Raw genomic sequence first — 27,443 nt, forward strand, 5'->3', positions numbered from 1 at the left:
TACTGAAGAAGCGATATTTCTGCCTCTGAATGAAATATTACAGTGTCACTGTGTGTATCAACACTTTCTATGAAGAAACCATTTTTTGCCAGTAAAAGAAAGCGAGAATGAAAACAAAAATAAAACATCTTTTGAGAATCTATATTAATAATGTTATTGATTTTAGATCATGTGAATCTGGAAGGCGTTAGTGCCTTGCGATTAATTTCTCTACGTCATATTATTTGGTATGACGTGCAATTTCTTTGCCCTATTATTTTCCTTGTAATCTAATATCGATTGCTTTGTGCATCTAAATGTCATTCAAGCAACATGTCTCTGTTGTAACACATAATACATTGATTAAACAGAAAGTTTCGATCGCGTTGTTACGACATGGAAACGCGTCGCATGCAAATAGAATTAGAACAAAATTTATCGTTACGATTACTACACGGAAAGAATTTTCTCTTAAAAATTACCCTGAAAATCATGGTAATTGTGGGACAACGTAAACCTTGAAAAATTTTACTATACTTTTGACAAAATTTACTAAAATTTTAATATAATTTGGCAAAGTTTTGTAAATTTTATTATACTTCTAACTAAATTTACTAAAACTTTGCTTATTAAAATTTTACTAAATTTTAATCTCTCCGTGTATAATTAGGATACGTCGAGCACACCTCCTTTTTAATTTTTAAATTCATTCTTTTTTCGAAAATAGTTTTAAAACGTTCCATGGCATATTTTTCAGTTTATCTTAATAAAATACTCAAAAATGTCTATTATTAAATAAGTTTCAAATTTTTACAAAAAATTAACAAGATACATATGTTAATATTTTAAAGTCTGTTTAATTTTTATTTTTAAATAAGAGAATATCCTATACAGGTTTCATTTTTAATTTATTAATTTGTTATTAATAATTTATTAGAACTGACATTTTTTCAAGCAAAATTAAATAAGAAAAATCAGATACGGGTAATCGAAAAATATCATTCTTCAAAGAATAAGTATCTTTGATATTTTATAGAAATGCTAAACGCACATTAAGGTTTGATACAATACATACATATACGATAAAATTATAGAAAAAGGAAAAGGTATGTAAACATATGTAACATGTCCATAATTGATTCATCAGACGTAACTATCACATTTTTTAATCAAAATATTAATTAAACAAGCGCAAGAATATAAACGAGTCTGCCCTTTTGCAGCTGATATACCATCACGTAGGCTCATTTATCATCAGCCCGACTCGTAAGTACGAAGGATCATCCTTGCAGTAGTAGTCTGGTTGTTCGAGTTTAACTGCACACGGAAGCATAAATCTTTTTATTATGACTGCAGTTGATAGACTACTCGCACGAGGCATTTGAACATACAAGAAGACATCCGCATTTCACATTTTACGCTACGCTAAACGCGAGATCTGATTTTGACAAAATAATGGAAATATCCTATTTTTTAATTTCAATAAAATTTAATTCAGATGCAGCTTGACATCAATAATAATTAGTGATTTATTATTATCTAACGATGTAAATCATATTCAAGCAATTTAGATCATATCCATGAAAGGACGATAAGCGAACAATTTCGCGAGATGACTTTAAAGTGAGTCAGCATTGCTTAACAAAAGGGTCGAGCCCTTTGAACGATTCTGTTCACAAAGGTGAACTCCGTTCGGATATCAATCGCTTGAGGCGACGATCGACCAACCGCCCGCGCAAAATCGATTTTGCTTCGATTCGAACAATTGTCTATGTGTCGGCGAAGTGATGCAGAAAGCGTGACACAGTTTTCGATGGCTGATGCCTGAGACAGCTGCTTTGGAAATAGAGAGTGGTCGGTCTGTTTCGCACACGGAGATCCAGATTCCACTTCCTCCTTACATTTGCATCCGCGATGTTTTCACCGGCGAAATTACCTTTCGCCTTCGCCTTTGCGAATCGGAACACGTACTGTTGCGGTCTTTTGGTGATCAATTAATGGGATTCGTGTTGAATTTTCCCGCGTTGAAAAAACCGTATTTTTTGATTATATAATAACAAAAATACATATCCTTATACATAGCGGAATAACGTATTAAGGACATATAAACCAAGAAAGTAGCTACACTTTTTTTGATACAATACCTATTAATTGAAAGACGGTTCTAATATATAATATTTTTAAACAATTTTTCAAGATACAGCATACATCGTGTTGAATTGAAAAAATTTAATAGAATTCTATAATACATTAAAAATAAAAAAGTTTGATGCCTAAATTTTTGATAATATTTTATTAGATTTAGTTATAACTCATACCTTTTTAATAGATTATTAAAAAATTATTTTGAAAAATATTAAGATTGTAAAGAACTTTGCACACATTTATGTCAGTCAGTTTCTCCTGTCTTTTTAGCGAATTACTTAATAGTTACATTTAAACGCAAATGATTATACCGTATCCTTGTGTAAGTAATAAGCGAATAATTCAGTCTACAGGTCCTTTGATCAGCACGGTCGTGACGTGCGTAATGAAAAAACGGCGGTATATTTCGACCTTGCCGTTCGGTACTGCCGTTCTTTAACCGATAAAGACAGGATGGCATTAAGCAGTCAACGACCGGCAGGAAAGCAACCGGGCTAGTTTCGTAAGGCCGTACATCGGGCGCGCCGTTGGTCTCGCCCAATGTCAAGTGCACGCGCCCAAGGTACTCCGGCTTCATCTCGTTTAACGCCGACTTAATGGCCCGCCCGGAGTGCGCGCAATCGTTACGTAAAGAAGATCCGACAGGGTTATTTAAGCTCAACAAAAGCGAGAAATATATAGGCGCGAGCACGTATACAAATAAATTAGTACAAACGTGTATTATATATTTGGCAAAATTGCTAAATACGTATTGAATAAGTTTTCATTATATTTCTCATTTGGTACTAATTTGTATGCAAATAAATGTTGGAAATCGTAGCCTAATATTTCAGGAACATTACAATGATATTTAATCTTTCACTAATAACAAATGTATTGCAACACGTTGCAAAAAACTTATAATATATTCATATTAAATAATATATTCATACTTCAATCATACTTGTGAGTCTCTTAAATCACATCGCCTTTGAAAAATATTAAAACTTGTAAATTAAAAGTCTTAAAAAGTAATTAATAATTCTTAAAAAGTAATTAAAAGGAAAAGTAAAAAAAAAAGAACTTGAGAAACTTGACTTCTAGTAGCGTTCTGAGGTATTATGTCGAATGTTTCTGTTATTTTTTTGATCGGCTATTTATTAAATTGTATTAAACGTTGTAAGCAAGCTCAACATTTCGTATAAGATATGCTACATATATATATTATATATATATATATATATATAGTATAATAATATTGCTAGAAGTAGATGAACGCATACGACCGAGCGTTATCAATGCACCCTTTATGAGAATGTGTGCGAAAGAACGCGAGTTCTTGTCTCAAAGTAATTAAGTTAATTAACGAAATCATACGGTTAGTGGATCCTTTCTCTGCGACCTACTAATTAGAAACCTTGGCCTGTGTGCACGAGTTAGTCCGCCCTGCAGGTCAAGAGGATGCATCGCTCTTGTAATCGTTTGCAAGTATGATTACTAGTTATACGCTCGAGGGCTGTTAGCTGTCAATTCGTATGTTACGTTTTACGAACGGCGAAATAGGTCGATTATACAAGCTATATTAAACTTACTTGTAATGATGTTTTTGCAATATTCCTTTTTTGCGTTTGTAAAAATTTAAACAATATATTAAGCAAAAATATCGCTGTTGAAAGAAAGCATCAATTCTTTTCTTGCAAAAGAAGAAAATGACTAAATAATATGAGAGATAATTTAGCTCATAAAATTACAAACTTTTTACAAAGTTGGAAGCTGCGATATGTACGAGGGTACTCGAGGACTAAAATGATTTCCAATGTGTTATATGGCCAGTAAATTTCTTTTCATTGTATTGCTTTTGATGTTAAGTCCTTAACGGTTCACGATGAATCGACGGGCAACTTGTGATATAATGTCGCGACTGAAAAGGTACCGACTTGTGAAAGATTGTGAATATCGGGGATTTCGCAAAAAACGTGATTCGAATACTCTTTTATTTCTCACAAATGTTTTTTTAAAGACGTGCACAGTGACCGAGAAACATCCCGCGTTTTTCTTTCATTCCCGCTAAGAACCGAAGGCTTGTGGAAAGTTTATATGACTATAATGTTAGTGTTTTAGAGAATTTGCACATAAGTCATTTTTGATGTTAGATGATAGCTCGGGAAAGTTTTACATTGCATATAGACTAGGAAAAACATATGAATTACGCAAAACTAAAGAAATAATAATCAACTACGTAAGGAAAGAAAGTTATATTCGAGGTGCTTAACTGATTTTAATGCAAACATGCATAAGTATGCATCACGGTATCGTTTTTTACGATGTAATCGTAAGTCTCTACCGGAAACAGGAAAAAATCTGCTAAAGAAAATCTATACCGATCGTTACTTCGCGCACCGTAAATCTGGTCACGATTTAAACGAAGGTAATTGGATTTAATTAATGATTCTATTCAACTGCTACTTTGATTTTTTATTTCCACTCATAATGTGGTACTAAATAGATAACGAGAGGAAAGTTTTGTGTAAATAGCCGCAGTTTATGGAAATTAAGCAAATCATTTATCGGCAACGCGCAACGAATGATTAAATGCCATAATATATAATATTTCAACATTATAATGAACATTAATGTGACAAGCGTCGTAAAAAAAATGAACGAATTCTTACAAGTATGTTATATTCGTAAAATGTTGGCTTCTCATGGATCAATCATTCGATTCCGCAGTGACACGACATGTCAGTTTAATGAAGTCGTCAGATATGTAATAACGCTATTAGCAGAGATAGATTTGCGCATCGACGAAATGGGATGATGGATAGAAACTTGTTGAGTCCGATCTATTATTCTATAATTATTTTGCATAAATTGGTTATAAAAATAAAAAAACTCTGTTTCTATTTATTACGACGTTATCATGCGAATGCTATTTACACAAATTCTCAAAATAACTAAAAAATCTCATGATAAATGACAGCCTGTAGTGTTGCTACTTTTTGACAGTGATAAATTGTGCTGCATGTAGGTCGAGCATGTTTATCTTGAAGTTTCTAAAATACGATAATAGTCAAGTTATAAAATTGTTAAAGAAATATTATAAAAATTACCATGTGTGAAAATATTTATAAGCTATATAACACATTAATATACATAAAATATTTTATAATTATAAGTATATTGGTTAATAAATCTTACCAAAAGCTAACGGATATTCACGGTTCTAATTTAAAAAATTTATATTTTTTTATATTGTATTTATATCTATTGAATATGATTTTATTTTATGTTACTATAAGATATCATAATTTTCGTATTGTTTTCCCTTCTCTTTTTATTATTTTTGTATTCTTCATTTTTTATTGAAAATTTTCGTTAAAATAATTTTCAGTAAAAGATTCAAAAGAGAAATCATGTAATTAGATAATATATGTATGCAAACTCTTGCTAGATATAATCCCTTTTGTCATCGTACAGACGTGGGTGTCGTGATCTTTCTTTCAAGCCCTATTATCCCGGACCCCTTCATTTTCCATCGCGCGACCTTTAACGTATATCGGTTGCACTTGTTGTTGGTTAACTGCAGAATAATAGCGATTGCAGATATATCGATACAACGACGAGATCTCTTAAGATTACTTAGCAACGTGCCATAGATTAAGTAATATTTATTTAATGATTTAGAGTTTTCCATGTTCCGTAAATAAATATTTTATACTAACTTATTCGTGTATATGTTTAAATACGTGTTATTTAATACACAAATTTATTAATAAGATATTATTTATCATATAGTAATTTTATTTTAATCATCGATCGTAATTAGACTATATAAAAATAAGTAATAACATACGAGGATTTTTTCAAAGCATTTTTTTTTCAAATTCTCTCTTGTGTGTGTGTGTGTGTGTGTGTGTGTGTAACAAGCGTCAATAAACATATTATTAAGCATCTATAACTATTCTATTAAAAAATACGATGACAAAAAAATGTTAGAATTCATATATTTTTTGATCAGAAAATCTAAAAATGTTTCACGTGGATGTTGAACATTCTATTATATTGGCTAAAATATCTGTTAACTATGTACGACTCATACTATCACTTGCATGAGACATATATTAACATCTATTTTTTTCGACAATTCAAAGACAAAGTTCAGAAATGTGTTATCTCTATCGCCGTGCATTAATTAATTTTTTCAAATTTCTTTTTACTAATTCATTTTATTATATCGTTTCTGACGATTATACATATATATAAGCAATACCAATTTGCAAAGTGATAATGCATAGAGGTGCAAAATGATATCCTATTCCGCGTGTAATGCAAAATTAAACAGCCCAAAGGGACAAGACCAATATCGATTTGATTCACTGCCTAATTTAAACGGAAATTTAGCTTGTAGATTGAACATTAATCTGACCTCCAATTGACACGTCGGGTGATTTTGTGAAATTGCTTCCGCGAGAATATGTCTGCACGATAATGGCAAAGAAATCGTGCGCACAGTTCAACAGCGAAACAACGGTAATGTATGACGCGTATTAAAATTCGCCGAGTAGGATCCTGAAACGCGAACCGAAATAGTATGCCTGCCGGATAAATAGAAAGTATAGGGAAAAAAGCTGAGCGAAGCAGTAAGAAAGATTTTTAGAAGGAAGACACGAGTATAATTTTTTTACGTTTTTAATGCTCCATTAGTATATTTTAATAATCAACTACATTGATCACTAAACTGATAAATTACCATAAGCATCATTATTACTAGCGGAAGAAAAACCGTATAATATTATATACTAAATTACTTTATAATTATGTTTATAATTAAACGCTTAAACATAATTAATTGCATAAATTCAATCGGGATCAACGAATCATGTAGATGATTGTTCAAATTTATTCATGCTCACTTGTAGTGCAAACTTCTCAAACAAATATATTTATGTTAAAATTGCCTGTCTAGCCTGTATTAGCAATAAAAATTTGTTATCAACTCAAATAATACCGACTGCTTTTTATTTGACGATCACAAATGCTTCATATTTCTTAATGATTCCAGGCGGGAGCGCGATTAACTTTATTGGCGTCCGTTCGCAGATTGTACCATCGAGAACACGAGTCGATTTCGCGAGCACTGACCACGCTAAGTATCGGGCATCATTGTGCGGAGATTAGCATGAGCTGGGATAATACCTGGGAAAAGTGGACTTTTGCTATTCTCAGCTAATTCCTATCCATTAAAACGCAACTGGTTCATTGTGCGGCATGAATCATTGCGAATGCAACGCGATCACCGCAAAAACGACACCAGTCACTACTACGCGGTGTCTACTCGCGCGTGAAGTATATAATTGCACGACAGGTGAACGCAGATTTTATGAAAAAGAGGACTTTCCTTCAATATCACGCATTATAAACCTATAAGACTTAATCTTTTTTAATGTTGTTTAGCAAAACATACGATACATTGGAAAGTTTAATTACCTTTATTTTATATTTCAACGGCGATGACGTCATTGAAAAGCGCTTGCAGCGTAAGAGTCAACGCTCGAATATTTACGAGACATGCGACTCAAATCGATTTAGCGTTTTCAAAGATCCCTTATTTTATACGACGTGAAATCACATAGGAGCAAGTAACCGTAATGAGAATTTTGATTAAACACATTAAGTTTTCTCGAAATTATTTGAGAAGCCTTAATATAAAATTTCACACATTCAGCTTCACTAATCGAACATTATTATCGCTATCTATTGAGAATCATGTATGTTATAAGAAATAGAAGAGAACGTATTCGTGTCTATCAGTTTCTCTCCGCTTCAACGAGATAATTCCATTTCGCTGCCTGCAATAAATCAGCGAAACGCACCGCCGTGAAAACATACGCACAGGCACGTGCTGCAAAAGCCGCACTTCGTTCATTCTCGCACATTTGCTGATGAAAAATGAGATAATTGTAGCAATTACACGGATATAATTAACTTATACGTACACGTTAATTCACTTTGCCGGTTTTTCTTTTCAAAACGGCATGTAAAATCAAGTCGAATTACATCGCTACTCTTTTCCATGATTAGCGCTCTCACTGTACGACATGTTTACCTCGTAAAATGAGAAGTCATCGCGGAGGATAGTTCAAATGTTGAGATTAGTAGCATAATTAATATCGAATAATTTAAAGAATGAAGAAAATTATAGTACGTTCACCTTTGAAGTTTGTAGTAAACATTTAACCTGTATCATAAGTGATCGTCATCATGAAACTGCAGTATCAAGTATTAATGATTAATAGCTAAATAAGAAAGCTTTAAAATACGATATCTGTTATACAAGTATTGTCAACTTAACAAAACCTCTATAACGAGATGTCGCGTACGTGTATCATAAATAATTGATAGCATTGTGTTTTATTATAAATCGACGTCGTTAAGAAACATTGCGCGAAGCTGTTTATAGAGGCAATGTGAAATATTTATCCTTAATTAGCATTTTCTCACATAGTTGTTTATGAAAATTAATTCATGAATATAACAGTCTAAGTAGATCGCATTTATTACACTTTAATAAAATTGAGATAAATTCTAATATTATATAAATTAACGCGTTCGATAAACATGCGGCGTTATCCGATCGAAAGCCGGTTGCGAAATTTCAGAAAAATTCGTAATCGCCTTTAAGCCAGTCGAGGTGAGAGGGCTCTTCAGCCAGCTGTTTTCTATATAACGATATATATCGGCGCGCGATGATATGAATAATGCGGAATAAAAACGACATCAGTAAGTAAGAAAGAGTATAACACGCGCGTGTGCGATATTTCCTTTAGAGCGGATTATCCACTGTACTTTACATGCCATACACTTGAATCACGATGCAGAAACATGATAAGGATTTCTTACATATCGGAAAAAGATCAATTTCACTACATAAAAGTTAGTAAACTGCGATTTTTTAATATTTTTTAGAGTACTTCTTTAAAATTAAATCATCATAAAAAAGAATCAAATTTCGAGGGTATTTTAAATGTAATAAAAATATTCCTACAATCCCTACAATCTTTTTTGAGCTCTTCGCTGTATTGGGAAAAGCCGGTAGTAGTTTCGTTTGTATCACTTTCATGTTGTTTACGAAGGAAGAAAGAGTAATGTCCTCGTCCGCAATCCTCGCGAACCGAAAGAGGAAAGCAGGATGCGTCAGTTTAATGGGCTACGTGAGCGATAAAAAAAAGCGCGCTCGTCATCAATGCACGCGTAGTCGCGTGCGATAAGAGAGATTTCACCCGGGTGTCCGGCGCGCATCTCCGAAGAGGCATAATCACCTCCGGTGAAATGCAATTCACGACATGTGCTTGCCGGTATAGTGCGTAGCAAACAATTGGACAAAGTGAATAGCGACGTCACTGATTTGGTTGGAAGCTTAATGCCCGAAGCAATTAGTTCGTAGGAATGCTCGAAGTGTTGGGTACTCGGGGTCCAGTAATACAACGCATTCTGTACGCCTAAACTGTAATATGTAGAGGAGAGAAACTCCAACCGTTGTCGCGCCATTCTTTTCTTTTATTTGTGAATTTACGGGCTAGTTGAACTTTTTTAAGCAGAAAGCAGAAAGAAACTATTGAAATTATGAACGGTAAATTATCTCAATGAACGGCTTTCAGCGGATTATCTCCGGAGTCTATTAAATACTCGTTAATATACTTTCCATTGCCGATTAATATTTTAATTGTACTTTCAGATCATTTTAACATATCTAGAAAGTAGAGATTAAACAAGTATTGTCGCTTAAGACTGCGATATTTAAAACTAATAAAGTAATAATAACATTAATGCATCTTTTTTGTATTAATAAAATGTCCGTCCGCTCTCTTGGTTTTTTCTGTAAAAGATCGATAGTATTGATAGACATTTTCAGCAAAGAAAGTGAGCAAGAAAATGTATATAATCTCTAGATGTGTGTACGTGCTGAGAAATCCGTGATTAGGATCTATCGTAAATTACCCGTCCTAAATTTTATTCAACTACATTTCGTTGCCGGAACAAGAACATCGAATTCCAGTAAGAAATGTCGCATTTAAATTTGTTATTCCGACGAGTCCCAGTTTCGCCGCTTTCCTGCGCGATCTTCAGACGAACGTGTAAAGGTTCCACTTGAGAAAGCTCCCTAAATCGTTTATACTACTTGAAGCACTGTGCCAGGTACAAGAACGTCACGTTCCGCTGTATCACCGACACCACGACACTGTTGGCGACGTAGATGTAATAATTAGTATTATGGATTTCTGTATCGTATTTGGACCCAGGACGACTTAGGATTTACGGCATATCAAAACGTGTCGCGCATCTGGAGCATTCGAGCATACGAGTCGGAACTAACGATGCCTCTTGTAAACACACGCGTTTAATTAAAGGAACGCGGCACTTTTGCACGATGTACAAGTTGGAAACATGATGCACGACCTGATAACATTTCAAATAGTTAACTTTCTAAGACATGTATAATGACTAAAGACATGTCTAAAGACATATAATGAAACATTTTTCATCGTACTTCGTCACATTATAATTTCTAAGCGGAAGATTTTTAATTATTTTTTTTCTTAATATTAAATAATCGTATATGTAATTCTTAATTAATCATATAATATGTAATTCTCTTAAAGTTTTTTGAATGTTTCATACTTTTCACTAAAAAAGATTGCATTATGATCTTTATCAAGTGTTGCGCGTTAAGACGTTACGAAATTCGTGGGTGTAGCCTGTGTGATTAAAATAATATTGTTATGCATTCAAAAGCAGATGTAGCATAATTATTCCACAAAAATTCTCACGAACTGACTTGGTCTTTTAAAGGCAGAGTTTCTCATCTAAATATATGAGCAACCACAACGGGACTCGTTGCGTGTGCCCGATTCATACACAGCCATTCTTAAAGCAGAATAGAGCAAACAACCGTGAGTTGCATGGCATGTGACATGTTTTCCCTTGCCACCCACTCTTTATTCGTACCATTCGCGGATCCACTTTTTCTGAAACGTATTACAAAAAATTCTCGCGAGGCAGTAAAACATTATTTTCAACGTATTCGTTTCTTAATTATTTATCATAAAATTATTTACATTAAACACATATTATAAAATTTTTTTAATTTATTTTTGACAAATCAATTTATGTGACACGATAAAATCAGTCAGACTTTATATTAAACAAAGCATCACGTAAAGTCTTACTAACTATTACACAACTTTTTAAATGTTCTAAAATTTGAACAATATATCGATTTAGATTAATTTACAATAAATTATTTTATTCAAAATAAATATAGAAACTACATTGATTTCACAATCTGAAAAAGGAAGCGGAAAGAATTGACATGCTCGCACGGCAATTTGGGCGATATATTTTCAACGCTGTCCGGTGAAAGAGCTTATCTTCGAATACATTTACGATCATTAAAGACGGGATTCTACCGTTAAAATGCAATAAACTTCGTCGAGCGTACGAGGTTTTCAATCTTTATCGAGTTTAATGACTTCATTTGACGACCACTCCATTCAAGAAAGAAATTGTTGAAATTTACGCACATACTGAAAAGAGAATTCAATAAAATAAAAGTATTTTTGTAAGGCTTGTTAATGTTTGTATGTTTAGGAACAGTTAAGTTACCGTAATATATTAATTGAATTATCAAAAGTAAACTGGAATGGGATCATGATTCGATGTATACATAGGTATATTGAATGGGAAATCGAAAGTGGTTCAGTCAGGCTGTAATGCCATCAGCGAGCTACACTCATTTATATTTCCATAAGAACACTTATGCGATTAGCTATAGAAGTAGCATAATATTACAAAGTGCATTGGAGCAGTAAACAATTAGAATTCAAATATTTCATGTCACAAAGTTAATAATATATAAATGCTAATATTTCTATCTCAATTTACTTTATTTATTTCAAAATACTCATTTATATCTTATTCTCTTTTATATTTAAAAGGAAAGTAAGAACGCAAAAATATTACTAAAATCCACAACTCTTTCGATTGTGTTTCAAAACTGTAAAATTCAACGGGAATGAAAGATCGTCCGCGATAGAAAATCTTTCGAAACTTGATTGATGCCGCATGATTCCTCGTCCGCGTTTGTAGTGCGCTTCAATTCAATTGTAAAACACGCGTAAAGAATCGTTGATTGCGCCGATCTGACACAGTTAGAGAACTCGATTGTACTTTGACATATCAGCGCGAATTACGGAAGACGCCGTGGAGCGCGGTCGCATAGACTGCACAGAGGGTGTGGTGAAGTAAGGATTATTGCAAGGATCGAGAACGACGGCAGGTCGGCACTTTCCCGACCTCGTCACGTCGCCGCCGCGCCGCCGTCGCCACGCTTTACACGCTTCTCTATTCCTGCGGAGGATGCCAACTGGCAAAAAGTGGTTTCCCGCTCCCAGACAGTGTGGGTGCCGCCACAAACAATAAACCTTACTGAGATAAGTGGTTTTCGCTTTCTGCCTCGTCACGACTGATCGGTATATTAGGAACGAATTTCACCGTCTTTCCGTACTGTAAACGCTCGCTTTCCGCAGACTGATTTTTGTATTGATTTAATATATAAACATTTAAGAAAACTTTTCAGGTCTCGATATTTTATTATGATTTTAATAAACTAAATTAGCAATTGTTGTAACAACGCTAATAAATTCTCCGACTGGCTCATTAATTATAACGTAAAAAATAGTTCAACCGCATAATATAATTTAACTAAAATTTATTTAGTTAGAAATATCTAAAACTTAATGTTAATTAAGAATATCCAAATAATCGTATGACATGTGATTTATTTATTTCATTATTTATTTTCAATATCTTGATATCTAAATACTCGTCTTTTTTTATTGGAATTCCTTACTCATATGAATGGATTACATATATAAATTATATGAATAAATAATATGAATGATTAGAATAGCATTATATTATATGAGATTATGGAGATAGTTATCATATCGTACACTTTAAGTACTTTCTCAATGGAATGAAACATAAGTATTATAAGTAAGCGTAGGCAACAATATATGCATTGTTCCAGTGCACCGAAGCAAGCTAGAAAAACATCGTCAATTATATGTGAAATTATATTCCAGAATTTGATGTGTTCTACCGTCACGCGGTCGCGCATTGGATACCGGAACTGGGTGAGATTATTTTCTTTAAATAAAGTAGAGCCAACTATGTTTTGAAATAAATAAAATATAATCTTAAAATATAATTGTTAAACATATTTTATAAATATTTACTGCTTCACTTATCCTTTAGATTGTTACTCCCTTTAGATTGTTGTACAAAAAGAAAATAAGAAAATCGTTCGCAAAATTTTACGAGAATTATTCCTCGGTTTTGCATTAAAACTGGGAAATATGTTAGGAGGTATCTCACGTGACAAGAAGATATACAGAAATTGCAGTCGCATCGTAGATGGTATTTCCTGAAAGCGCTCGTCTCGTGTAACGATATTGCAACCGTTATCGTAGATTGTGCTAACGATGTCTAATATAAAAGTACCGAGATAGACAAAACACTCTTTTAATAATATGTCTTGCTTTGTAAATTAGACACACGCATTTTATTAGAATATTATTATTCAGAAAAATTGTAACTATGAATAAATAATTAAATTTACTTGAGAGTATACATATAATATTAACAACTTCAAGAATCAATATCTAATAAAAAACATTGATGTAATGTAATAATTTTTAATTAATAAAACATAAAGTATTTTATAACCGACGATGGTATAAAAAATATCAAATTTAATATTATCAATAAAATGTTAAGTATTAATAAAACTGATAAGAAAGATCCGAATATCTTTGAGAATTTTGGAAAGTTTGATGCTAAAAGATATAGAGTTTGCTGTCGTAAAATTCAACGTTTGATTCATAGGCACTTAAAGATTATATTACTTTCATGACATCAAATTCTATATTTTAACCTTGAACTTCGCAAAAACTCCGCAAGATACATACTTTAACCTCCCCTTGCGAGATCAATTTCAATCCTATTGCTATCCCAAAAGTGAGAAAATTGCAAGTTTTTTTCGTTTTCATGTTATTTGTTACATTAAACAGATTGCATGTGATGAAAAAAAAAAAACACTCTTCTCATGTTTTTCTTACATAAAAAAAAAGAACATCCGTTCATCTCTCAAAGTTAAGTAACCATCAACGAGCGTGCACCGGCTACACGTAACAACAAGCTCATTGTCAGAGAAACATTGGCAAATGTCCGCGCAAAAAGTGGCACGATTTCGCAAGTCTCTAGGAAGATCGCGGCGCGCAAAAAAGTAGTGAAACGAACGAAATGTCGCAGCAATTCGTGCGAGTTGTTACATCGAAGTCCGGACGCAAGTATCGCGCACACGAATTGCACGCGTGATATTATATCGTCGGCGTGGCGGCGTATGGTGCAACTTATACGAACGGTATCCTATTAGGTGCAGGAAGTGAGGCAAGTGCTACGAGAGCTTACGGGACTCATAGGATCGTAATATTCCCAGCATCACGGCATAGTTTGACCGACTTAATTAGAAGGCGAAATTCATGCATTTTGAGATTTCGTGGACGGATGGATGACAAAGGTGACATAATGTTTGACTCGAGATCTCATTATAGTATTTTTTATTCTTCTGATTTTCGTGCAAGATGTCACGAAAATTTCAGTCAGTGTGAATTTCATGACACTATAGCGACCGAGAGTTGTCGCTTATCGAGGAAAACAATTTCCCTTTTTTTTTAATAATGTGAAAAAAAGGTAGAGAAAAAACAAAGACTGAAAGATAATTATTACGTACCCTAAGATATAAAATTAGATTTAATGTAAGTAGCCAGCACATGTTCATTATACGTATGTTGCATTACTATTCATGATTTATATGCATTCCAACGTTAAAAATAAATTATATATATGTGCATTCATTATTGTAACTCAGATTATTTTAAATTAAAAAAAAAGATTAAAATTACCTGTCAATAATTATATTACATGTTACATTTGTACATAATCTTGGTATTTTCCTTCCCAAGAATTATTTTCTTTTTATTATTAGAGAACTTATCTCCAATGTCATAATATATATATTGTTTTTAATATTAACTTAAAATTTAATATAGACTTTATAGTTAATGAAAAATATTATACTTAGCAGTCAAAGTAAGTTGTTTTTCGTAGCTCTAACATTCTAGTTATAACGTGCTAGTATAAATTTTTATGTTACACCATTAAAGGAAATATGCTATAGAATACTATAAAATAAGTACCTAGGAATTAACTGGCTTGTAAAATATTTTCGTAACGCGATGATAATATAACATTATTGCCAGTTTCATATCGATTTAAATGCCATGGTAGCATTATTCCTGGCATGTTTGAGGCGTTAACAAATTTATAATCGACTAAGAATATCGTGAGTGCTAAATTAGGGTTACTACACCGATAATTATTACTGCTGAGCAAGCCGGATACGGATAAGGCTCTTCTGCTGGAATGACTTATAAATAGTTTTGTGACATTCCAAAGACGGCGCCGTAGCCACCGTGTAACTATTGTTCGAGCGTTGCCACCTGTTCTCACGCTGGAGTTAATGGCATTGCTTCTTTGCCAGCTTATCCATCGACATTTGTTTTTATCGCGGATCGAGCAGTGCATGGCGCGGAATGCCTTTCGCTTTTACCCTGCAGCGAAATCAAAGCCTCAAGGCGATTCTTCTTTCCGAGGCAGTTTACGCTGCTGTATCTCGCAAAGATTTCTGAACGATAACCGGACTTCTATCATTACCAATCTTTAATTCAAGCAACTTCGAAGAAGTTTACTCTTTGACTCGTTAGCAATGAGCTCGTTAAGAAAATGAGATACGAGACAAAAAAAATTGCAACATATTAACAAAATTGATTAAAGGTTTTTGATAAACTTATTGACAAAATTGAGATATTTATTTATTTCCAAGATCTAAATTAAACTTGCTATTTGTGAAGTGCAATAATTACCGCTTGTGTATTTAACATTTCTAATTCTTTTACCACTAAATCGATAATAATAATTTGATACTATACTTTTAGCAACAGTTGTAAATAATTACTTAAGATGCCGCGCTTGAATAAATCGCAAAAAAATATATCACGTGGCAAGAAGGCCGATCAAGGCTTCAGAATGCGAAGATTAAACTGTTGCTTGTCCAAGAGACCTTTCGTTTAGAGCTCAGAGATCACTCGGTATACATAATCACGTTTCGCACTGTCCTTCTCGCTTTGGACCACGTTCCGTTCAGCTTCAGCGCCTTTAACTTCGAAGTTCCGAGACACGCCTTTCGCGTGCAACTCGTGGCAAAACAACTCCTTTCAGTATTCTTCGAACTTAGATACGTTGGCATAGCAAGTACGTATATACATATTATATCCCTTTGTAAATTACGCCCAATTGCAACCTAACGAATCCCGTTCGCTACAATGAATTTGCATTTATCTTACACACATACACACAATTATCACGGCAGATATATAACTGTATATCATTAACGACTATCTATCATTCTGACATATGCAAATTAAATTGACCGAGAACAATTCAGTGAAATGATACTTCGTTGAATAGCATGTTCGTAAGTAAAATTGCATTGAATGGATAATTAATTGAAAATAAAATAAAAACTTGTAAGGAACAATTTTGACAGACCAAAATAAAATTATATAGTATATCAGATTATTTCATTAACACATATTTAAAACGACTAAATGATTACTTATTAGAGTGTTCACACGCAAGAAAAATAAAACATATTACGAAACACAGATTACAAAATGAATATTTTGACGTAATAGTAAATAAATGTACGAAGATAATATGCCGTTAATACAAAACCGGAAGCAAAAATACACGGAAATTATTCCATCCTGGCATTCCGGTTTCATAAACCTTAAACGATCACACGATATATCTATGTTGTACGTTGAAATACTTATTAAAACACTTATTAAACTGGACGTGTAGCATAACGAAATCTATGCGGCTATGACGGGAAGTATTTTTGCTGTTCACTTGTATACATATACGTATTTGCACAGGAGCTTGAGCAATTTCCTAGACATTGAACAATCAATATTTCACAAATAGTTTCAAGGTATTGGTATACAAAGACATACACAATACACGCATATTAAATGTAAAAATTAAAGAAAATTAGTAAATTTTAAAAAGGTCTTATTTGTCATTAATTTTTTTGCAATATTTCACAAAAAGGAAATAGATGTACGTAATATCAGACAGCAAAAGAAAAAAATTATATATCTTATTTAAAAAAAGGTTTGCACTTTAATTTAAAAATTAATGCTACAAACAAAGAGCTTCCTAGATAATGTGCTAAAATGAACGAACTAAGTAGATAATTACAAAAAAATTTCCAAATCGCATCATCATGTAATTAGTTGACGTTTATTATATTTTAAAAACCGAATCTATTCATATATAATAGTATAAGTTTTACCATTCTCAATTATTCTCAGCTTCTGAGAATCAGCAGATTCTAGAGATTCTAGAGATACTTTTCTAATATTAATCAAAATTAATGGAAATTAATATTAATTAAGAATCAGCAACTAAATATTTTTAATTACATTAGTGGTGGTTTATTGTTAAAGTTCATAGATGTACATTTGCTGTTACATATAAGATATCAGCTTAAAAGTTTCAGTTTTATGAATACAGGGTTTTTAAGAGATTATTAAGGTTTTTGGGTTTTCGACTTTTACTCGGTTTTATTCGGCAATAGAAATTAGAAATCGGCCTCGAGGAATCTTTTAGGAATTCAAATAGTTTTATTTTTAGAAAAATTTATTAATATTGATTAAAAATTGACGGATCTACAGTAATTTGTCCCTAAATATTCGATTTCCGATTCAGAAATTCCGAACACACCGAATCGTGTCCCTCACTTTCCTCCGTCGTGCGCCTATGACAAAACACGTGGTTTCCTCGTGTTTTGCACGGTATTTTTGCATATTACGTAAGACATTTATATACATTTATGCTGATGTTATATATATTTTGCACACGACACGGGCGAAAAAAATATGCAAAACACATATATTAATATGCATGTATTAGATAAAATTCAGAGGTAAAATAATCTCTATTCTAATATTATGCATCACAGCACTATTTTAATTTTTGCAATATCATACTCATACGTATAATGTTACTTTTCTTATATACATACATTTATGCTTTATATCGTGTAATACATTGGGTATTAGGTAATTAAGATTAATCCGTTCTTATGTTCTAATATAAACATATACGCAGAAGAGACACTTGTTAAATATGACGCGACTAAAGAAATAACGCAATATTACGTCTAGCGCGGCGATTATAGCACGAGATTATCATCTTGTTTTGCCAATAATTGGGAATGGTGTGGAATCCATACCTTTATATTTCCAAAAGTATTCAAAAACGAAAAAATGCATTATATTCGAGAAGTTTCAACCCCTAAACGTCGAGACACGTAGCTAAAAATTATGAGTCTAATATTTTTTTATGTTCTACGACATATCCAAAGCTCATTAAAATCGGTGAGGGACACTTCTGACCGTTCCCTTGTAAGTAGATAATTTCTAAACCAAATCATCATGTAATTAACTGACATTTATTATATTTTACGTAACCGGACATTATATGTATATTTGGATTGCTTTACGCAAAATATAACATGCATCCTGACAAAGTGATATCCCGTGATTGCAAAAAATTTGAGAAACAGGATACAGGAAGACGGTGCCACGCTTTTTACCGATGGCGCGGCGTTACACACGCCGGAAATGCCTTTTAGTGCACGCGAATTCGAACGCAAAGTCGTCGTGTAAGCCGGGAAATACCTCGAAAGTTTCGTACATGCGTTTACGACTCGACCGAAGAGGAAAAGGAAAGCGAAGAGATAAAGCGTTAGATACTCTCGAATCTTTCACAGTGTCGCGCCTCACTGTCCGTCGACAAGACAAAGATGGGCTCACAAAGCGTGGGGTTTGGCGAGAATCGCGGGGATTTCTCCCAGTTTCTACGGGTAACACATTACGCACTGCTAACTTTTATGCACTGCTAATTCGACGATGCTTGCGCGAGACGCAAGTGTCAAAAAGTTTAACGTGCAATTTTCACATCAACGCTTCATTTTAGTGAAACTATTTTACCTTTATAATATTATAATAAAAATTAATAGTTATTATTCAATAATTTTATAATAATTAACTGTAATAAAAATTATTACATTATTCCATTTTGCTTTTTATTTCTTTTCAATGATTTCAATTACTTCAATTATTCAAAATTATACAAAATGTGTAAAATCTTCCAAGTTAAAACGTTTTAGATTTTTTACATATTAGAGAGCATTTGACGCACGTAGATTTTAATACATAATTGTTCTTATTAAACGCAAAAAAAATTTATCAAAGTCAGTATTGTGAGAGAGTTACTCAACGTTTTAAATGTTCGTGAAGAAGAAAAGACAAGTTAATTGTGTCTCGAAACGATAAATTATTACGGTTCACCACAACCAATACTTCTGAAAAATCTTCATGCAGATAAATACGAAAAACAAAATATAGAAACCTGCAAATGGGGTGAAATCAGCCACCGATGCGGAACTGAAATTCCGCGCATGATACTGAGATCAGAATGGATGGGGATTTTTAACTTCTCGATACTACTTTCTCCCAAAAACTCATTCTCCATTACTTACTTGTCACCGGAATTGTTCCGACAACAATAAAGAATCTTTTTCCCCGTTGTTAATTCCGATCACTTTTTTATCTATAAAGACCGTAAATAAACTGGCAAAAATAAGCTGGAATCAAAATGTATAAAAATTTGCAAAACTTCTGGATAAAAGTATTAGTAAGAGTATTAGTACCATTAATTAAAACAAGTTAAATTTTTGGTTTTTACGACTAAATCATAAAATAACTGTATTTTAAATAAGAGAAGAAAGCCTGATCCGCCAATCTCATTTATATGTAAAACGCATTCTCTCCCTCCTTCCCTCTCTTTCTAGACCTCATAAATGCCAACGCGCATTAGACTCTGTAATTACATTGATAGCCAAAGGCAAGTTCGTATGTAAATGCACAAATTTTTATATACAAGTTTTTTAAGTTTGGTTCGTATATTGTTTCTTATTTACGTTAAAGTAGATAATATATAATACAAATTGCTCTGATATTCATGTCGTCTTTATTATTTAAATTTATTTATCAAAGGTTGACCAAATATGATTGCCGAGAATGATGAGGCGACAACACTGTTCAAACGATGGCAATAAAATACGCAATTGCTATAATAAACTTAAGCGATTAAAAAAAATGTAATAAATATAGCTATGATAAAATAGAAAAGTGTTATACATCCAAATTTCGAATTTTAAACTCGAGTAAAAAACGATTATGCTACAATGATTAACCCGGGCACGTGCCAGCCGTCGAGCTTAATCGCTGCAGCTTCGAAATCTGCCACTTATTGAAACCTCCATGCATCCTATTTTCACGAAAAAAAAAAAAAACCGCTTGCGTGCTAGTCATTTGGATCTATTCGTTGCAACAAAGTATTGCTTGTACCAAGTTAAGTGACCTGTTTGATGAAGGTAAATTGATAGATCGGCTACGCCAAGAGCGATGACTCCGATTCGATATTCATCCGATTATACGATCATTTTGTCCCGAGAAATTCGCGAACACTGATTATGTCCGCGTGCTCGTATTTCAGCGCTACCAATTTCGAAAACGGATGTCATTAAAGTTAACTACGCGTGTAACGCAAGGCACGTTTAAGGAGTCTCTTGTCTGGGCGACAAAACGTGATACCTCTCTCGCATTCAAATTCAATTTTATTATAATTTATACGTATGATATATCAATCCTTAAATTAACTATCTGTTAGACATTTACTATTCGACAACATGAAAGTTTTTTCTTTAGACCACAAGCCGGATCAGATGATTCTTATAGATTTTTTGTCACTGAAAATAAAATCGTAAGCGAAACTGCTTTGTCACGTCATACCTTTGAGCTATTTTAACTCAGAAATATCCAAAAATATCTTTAGCTGACTAGTTTAATTTTCAGCATTTTTTAAAGTCAAAAAGTTTGATGTAACGAACAATTTACAGATTAGTTTTCAGCTACAAAATATTTATAAAAATCACATAATTCAATTAGTAATGTAAGATCAGTGTCAGATCAGTGTTATTGATCATCCGAGAAAATTATATTGTAGATTCGCAAGTCATCAATTAAAATGAGAATTGCCATCAAAATAACTCCGATTATCCTTTACCAACAAAGAAAACAGCTCTTAAAAAAAAACCTAGCGATCGTGCAGGTTTGTAAAAAAATTAATTGTACATCGTATCTGGATTGAAGTTAATTTAATCACGATTTTCTCGCCGATTCAATATAGAAATTATTCAGAAATGTCACGCTCGACTGGTCGCATCTTATTAAGAAGAATCGCATATAAATCCAGTCCAGATTAATCTAATATCGTTTAAACGGCGGATTAAAACGCGCGCGTGAATTACTTCGACACATAAATGTCGCGTTTTTAATTGCCGATACGGTTGCGTTTATTAGCCAGTTATTAATTATCGTTCGAGACCGTAAAGAAAGGCGATAGGAACTGCACGAGTCAGAGCGAACGGATCGGTCGGACTCGTGCAGCCCGAATTATCGGTACGCGTCATACGATATCGCCGCAATTTTCCAGCTGTTAGAGATAATTTTCTTCATTTATCAGATAAGTATTCATAGCGCAATGCGCATTCTATAATAACGAGTGTTTGGATTTGCTTCGCGATTATTTATTGCTCTCTATCCTGGCGTGGGCAATTATTTTCCGTTATTTTCCAATTATCTGCTTTGCTACTCGACTACTCGGCTGTTCGGGATAAATCATTACGAGATTTGCTGCACATCAAAAACGGCAGATCGTTAAGTCATTAAAAGCGAATGAGTGTTGTTAATCGCAGAAGAAAATCTACGTGTACTTCAATACAACTGAGTTTCTTTAAGACTCTTCTTTCAAAAACTGCATAAAATACAAATGCAATATTGACATTTAGAAAAATTAAAAGCACACGTTAAGCGTAAGCGGAAAAGCTTTTAAATACATGACAATATTTTTCTAATTAAAATTATACACGTTAGGATTATAAAATTATATACGCTCATCGTCAGATTGATTAGAGATTGAATGAAAATCTCTATACTATCATTTCAACGGTGATGATTACCGTCACAGCATGATGGGCCGATGCACCATTCACTGTCCGGTAAACGTGCAATCGCATTACTAAATGAGCCGGGAACGCGCGCGTTGGTGAAGCGTTACTTTCAGTCGCTCGGAGAGCTCGTCCGCATCTATCCGTTGAATCAATCGACGATCGATCCGCGCCGCTCTTGGTGGGGAGATACGGTCGCAATTTGAAATCCATTAGACTCGATTTTCCCGGACCGGAGACCGGGCACGAACACGAGATACGCGTGACGTACTCGCTCGGGCACGCTCGCTCTTGGCGGTTTCACCGTGATTGCGATCCATTGCCGCGACAAAACGTGGACGACAACGAGGAGAAGGAAGACCGGCCGTCGATCTCGAGCGCTTAGAATTGCGATACGAGAATACAAAGTTTTAACCCAGATAGATCTTAGATGAAATCTCAGCGACAACGACGACGATGCGTGCAAAGATGGTACCATGGCAAAAATTGACTGCGACTTGCGACTTTAGCCACGATTTCTATCTTATTGCCGCTCCACGTGTCTACATGGCCGTTACCCTCGTCCGTCTGGTAACGACACTGCTCGGTGAGAAAGAGAGAAGGAGAGGAAACGGAGGAACCGGTCCCCCAAGACATTTCGTTTGCCCGTGAAAAGGAACGACCGCACGTCATCGTCGCACGCGCAAATCACAGAATATTGGTTTTTACCTCAATTCAAATTGTCGCCGTTTCACAGCTCGTTTCCTCGTTCATGTTATGAGCGGCCGGTATTGGGTATCACCGCTGGATTTCTAAGACTATTTTATGTCTATCGATGATAAAACGGCTGGAACGTCGGAATTGATTTTAACAATCAGCAAACAAAAAAAAATGACATGTAAAGACCTAAAGAGTTATCTGATATTACGGTACTTTATAAATAATAAAAATGCTCCGCAAAAATGTATAATTTATGGGTGGTAGCATGATTCACGATGATGTGGCGGAATTTTGGAATTCGAGCATTCTCGTAAATGAGCAATTAAACTCGAATGCGGATTTAGCTATAAATAGCTCGGGTAGTTTGTGTAATGCACATATTTTTCAGAAACCGTTACGACACATAAATAAAACGCATCGTAAACCGCTTTTTATAAATCAGAATTAATGAAAGCTGTATTTTTAAATAATGTATTCTTTTATTGTCAAAATACGTTGCACTCATCAAATTCGTACGTCTATGCAAATACAAAAATTTCAATAAGTTGTTGTTAGTGCGGTCTTCATTTAATAATTATTGAATATAGTCAAAGAAATCGAACTTCAGAATAAATCAGTTTCCTTTCAACGATGGAAAATTATCTTATAAATCAATCAATTACTGACAGTTACAGCCACTGGTTACGTACAGTATCGGTAACCATATATAATAAACAAGCTTACAGAATAGTTCTTAATGGGTGGTCTAACTGGGAACACGTAGCATAAGAAATTACTTGAAATGCTTAGGATACTTGAAATGCGAAGGAAAGCATTTCAACGTGGACGTACGTGATCTAATAAGACAACAAAGCTTGTCACAAAAACGAGTTCATATTTTACAACAAAAGACTTGCGTAGAACAAAGGGAGAAAGAGAGAGAGAAAGAAAAATGCAAATTTATTAAAAATTAATTTAGCATTGCAAATTGTATAAATAGTAAAATACTATATGGTTGCCACAATAATATAAATAGTAAAATATGGAACAGCCATACTGTCGCGATGCACCCACTTTTGCTGTAACGGGAACTATGATATGGTTGTCACTCCCACAGCGCTGTGGGCGTGAGAAGATCTATATGGGTATGACAACCATATCATAGTTCTCGCTATAGTGTTGAGTGGTTGCCGCATCGCGACAGTATGGCTGTTCCATATTTAACTATTTATATTATTGTGGCAACCATATAGTTTTTTCCGTGTAGGAATAATCTCAATTAATTATCTGAAAAAATGTGACTACTATTTTAAATTATTTTTTGCAAAAAATTAATTCTACTTGTAGCTTTTCTTATTTTTTAACACTTTAATTTAGACATTTATGAAACAAAGAAAAAGTCACTCGGACAAGTTACACCAGAAGACTGGCTTACGAATCTTATCTGTTGAGAAAAACCGGTCTGTGATGATTAATGATTTGGTTTTATACTTTTCACACTTACAACTTAATTACTGATAAATACGTTGATATTTCAGTATCAAGTTTATAAATTTTATTGAAATAAAGTTCTCTCTAAAGTGAACCGAGAAATACATTTTTATTATCTATTTTGTAATCAAAACCTTTTTTAATCAAATATCGAAATAAGCATTCTTTTTAATTTGATATGCTTTGTGAATTTCGATTCTAATACTAATAATTTGATTCATTGTAATAAAATTTTTTCGCACAGTTTACGCCAAACATTACCGTATCTTTTAATACAATTGTTCATTTTAATAAATTTAATCTCAAATGAGATGATTGTTCATTAAAATAAATAATCGTAATAAAACTTGGCAAATATTTTTAAAAAATATCGATTTTTGTATGCTTCAGCAATTCGAGCTGCGTTGTGACAGTAACGGATTTCAACATACGTGCTGACAATTTGGTAGCAGAAATGTAAAGCGATAACGAAGGCGCGAGCGGAAGGATCCCGCAGCGTGTGAACGGCTGCTGCATGTAGGTGAGCAAGTTGCTTAGCCAGTCGCGCGGTAAACTGTTATATGCACTGGCATGCCGCCAGTCGCTCGTTGAAAAGCCATTTCTGGTGGCAATGCCAACAACGAAGGCACTACGCTAGAAAACACTCGTAATTCCACGTGCCGAACTTGTTTCGAAGGCCCCAATACAGATCGAATGCATTCAAAAGGTTCATGGTACATGTTTCCAAGTCTGGGAAACCGTAACAGAGGCACCGAAAACGCCAAGTCTATTTTCGACTCAGTTAGTAGTAATGAGGTAAAAACTTACATTTGAGTTAATCACGTCAATATTTATGCATAAAAATGTGTAGTGTTTATCATGTACTTACACACACAAAACACACACACACACACACACACACACACATCCTTTTGGCTTGTAATATCGTAACACTTTATCGCGTAACCGTAATCATTTGCAAATAAAGTGGTTAAATCAACTCCGAAAAAGAAATTTATCGAAAGTTAGACAAATTTCGAAAGTTAACGTCAGTGGAGAATTAAAATTCCCCATACCAGAATTTTAAGTGGCCGTTAATAAGTGCACTGAAAAAAAAAAGTAATATATTCAATAAGATATGTTATTGCGGGCTGCCAATTAAAAATATACTCAATACAATAATATATGCTATTGCAGTATCAACATTGTACTTGCATTAATAGCAAATATTATTGTATTCAGTATTTTATGTAGTTGGCAGCCCGCAATCACATATGTTATTGGCTGTATTACATTTTTTTTCTGTGTGTTAAAAAATTCTCGGTTTACAAATAAAAGTTACACACAGCAACATAATTAAAACATTCTGATATACTGGGAAAACTTTTCGCAGGACGGACGCATGTCCGGATTTCCAGATTGGTAGCGATCGTTCGTCGTTCATGTTTCACAGTAATCAGAATCGGCTAATTTAGGATATATGAACCGCCACATGTACGATCAATCCGCGCGGTTCTATTTAGATTTAAAATATACGAGGTGCGCTAAATTGCGGAAAGGAGCGGACCGATAACGAAGTAACGAATTATGCCAACAGCTAGCTCCGGGGAGAAAACTGACGTGTTCCGGTCACGACTTTGTTCCCGGCAAACTCACCGTGTAACGCTCGAATATATTCTCTCGATCGAACTCCGATATATGTCGAAGGGTCGCGGGAATTTCACACAAGATCTGACTCAAACTATGAAACGATCTCTCTTTCTCTTTCTTGAAAGTTTCACTGACCTTTTGATAATCGAAAATCAAAAAATAAGAACCAAAAATTAATTTCTTTTATGGTAGATTCAAGTTAAAGATATATATTTTTCTAAAGACGTATTTGTTGAAATTGAAAGATATTTATAAAAGATTTAATTATAATAGCAATTCTTAGCAATTTTAATATTCTATATAATTTTTTAAATTTTACGTAATATTATATATATAATTACACATTTATATATTACTAGCTTTTATGAATTGCAGGTATATTTTACAGATAATTATTTTCCCAAAATTGCTTTGTTCGAATTACAATGTGCATAGTCTTTATTTAAACAATTTCTATTAATTTCTAATATCTTGGTTTATATAAAAATATTTCCAATAATTCTTATTTCTTAATTTGTACAGAATTAGTCACACAAAAATAAAATAATTTTATTTTTAATTAGTGATTATGATTAGTGAAGCTCTAATCACTTTCTTTTATAGTACGATTAAGTGAGCGTCACAATTACGACAAATGGCTATTTATTTTTAAAAATGTCTAATATACAAAATTAGTTTCCCAGTGGTACAATTGCCATTTCACCCTACATTAAACGCGTTGGAATTCATGTCTTACTAAAGATGAACGCAAGAATGCGCTACTTTCTCTCTGCCATTCTCCATCATCATCAATCTCTATTAGTTAATTGCAATTGTCATGCAAGACCGGATTATCGATGCTTTATCTAGTTTTGTATTATTATGTATTATTATGTAGGATATATCGCATTTTTTCTTTACGAACGATCGCGTTAGAAACCGAAAGTGGACCTTTGTATAGATATGGAACACCTCGGAAAAGGGGAACCATATGTGGATTAATCACAGCTGGGATATGAAGAGCCAGAGGCTGCAGGCACAAAAACAATTCACACTTGCGTATAGCGATTAGTTACGCTGTAATTATAGCAATTATTTTTATAAGCAGTAATCGTAGGCCGTCTGTTACATTTTACAGTTACGATTCGGCTAAATTGGTCTTTATGATGAATAAGACACTAAAAATTGGCTGTCGACCCGAATCTTCACAGAATCGTCAACAAATCTATGTCGAGTACTA

The 27,443-nt window shown here is 33.6% G+C and overlaps 1 protein-coding gene across 1 annotated transcript in view; it reads right to left on the reverse strand.

Moving 5' to 3' along the window:
• The window catches only part of LOC105834119 (laccase-5), a 55,869-nt gene that overhangs the window by 22,594 nt on the left and 5,832 nt on the right, over positions 1-27,443 (reverse strand). The gene's annotated exons all lie outside the window — the stretch shown is intronic.

Source organism: Monomorium pharaonis, chromosome 9, assembly GCF_013373865.1.
Source record: "Monomorium pharaonis isolate MP-MQ-018 chromosome 9, ASM1337386v2, whole genome shotgun sequence".
Classification (NCBI taxonomy): Eukaryota; Metazoa; Arthropoda; class Insecta; order Hymenoptera; family Formicidae; genus Monomorium; species Monomorium pharaonis.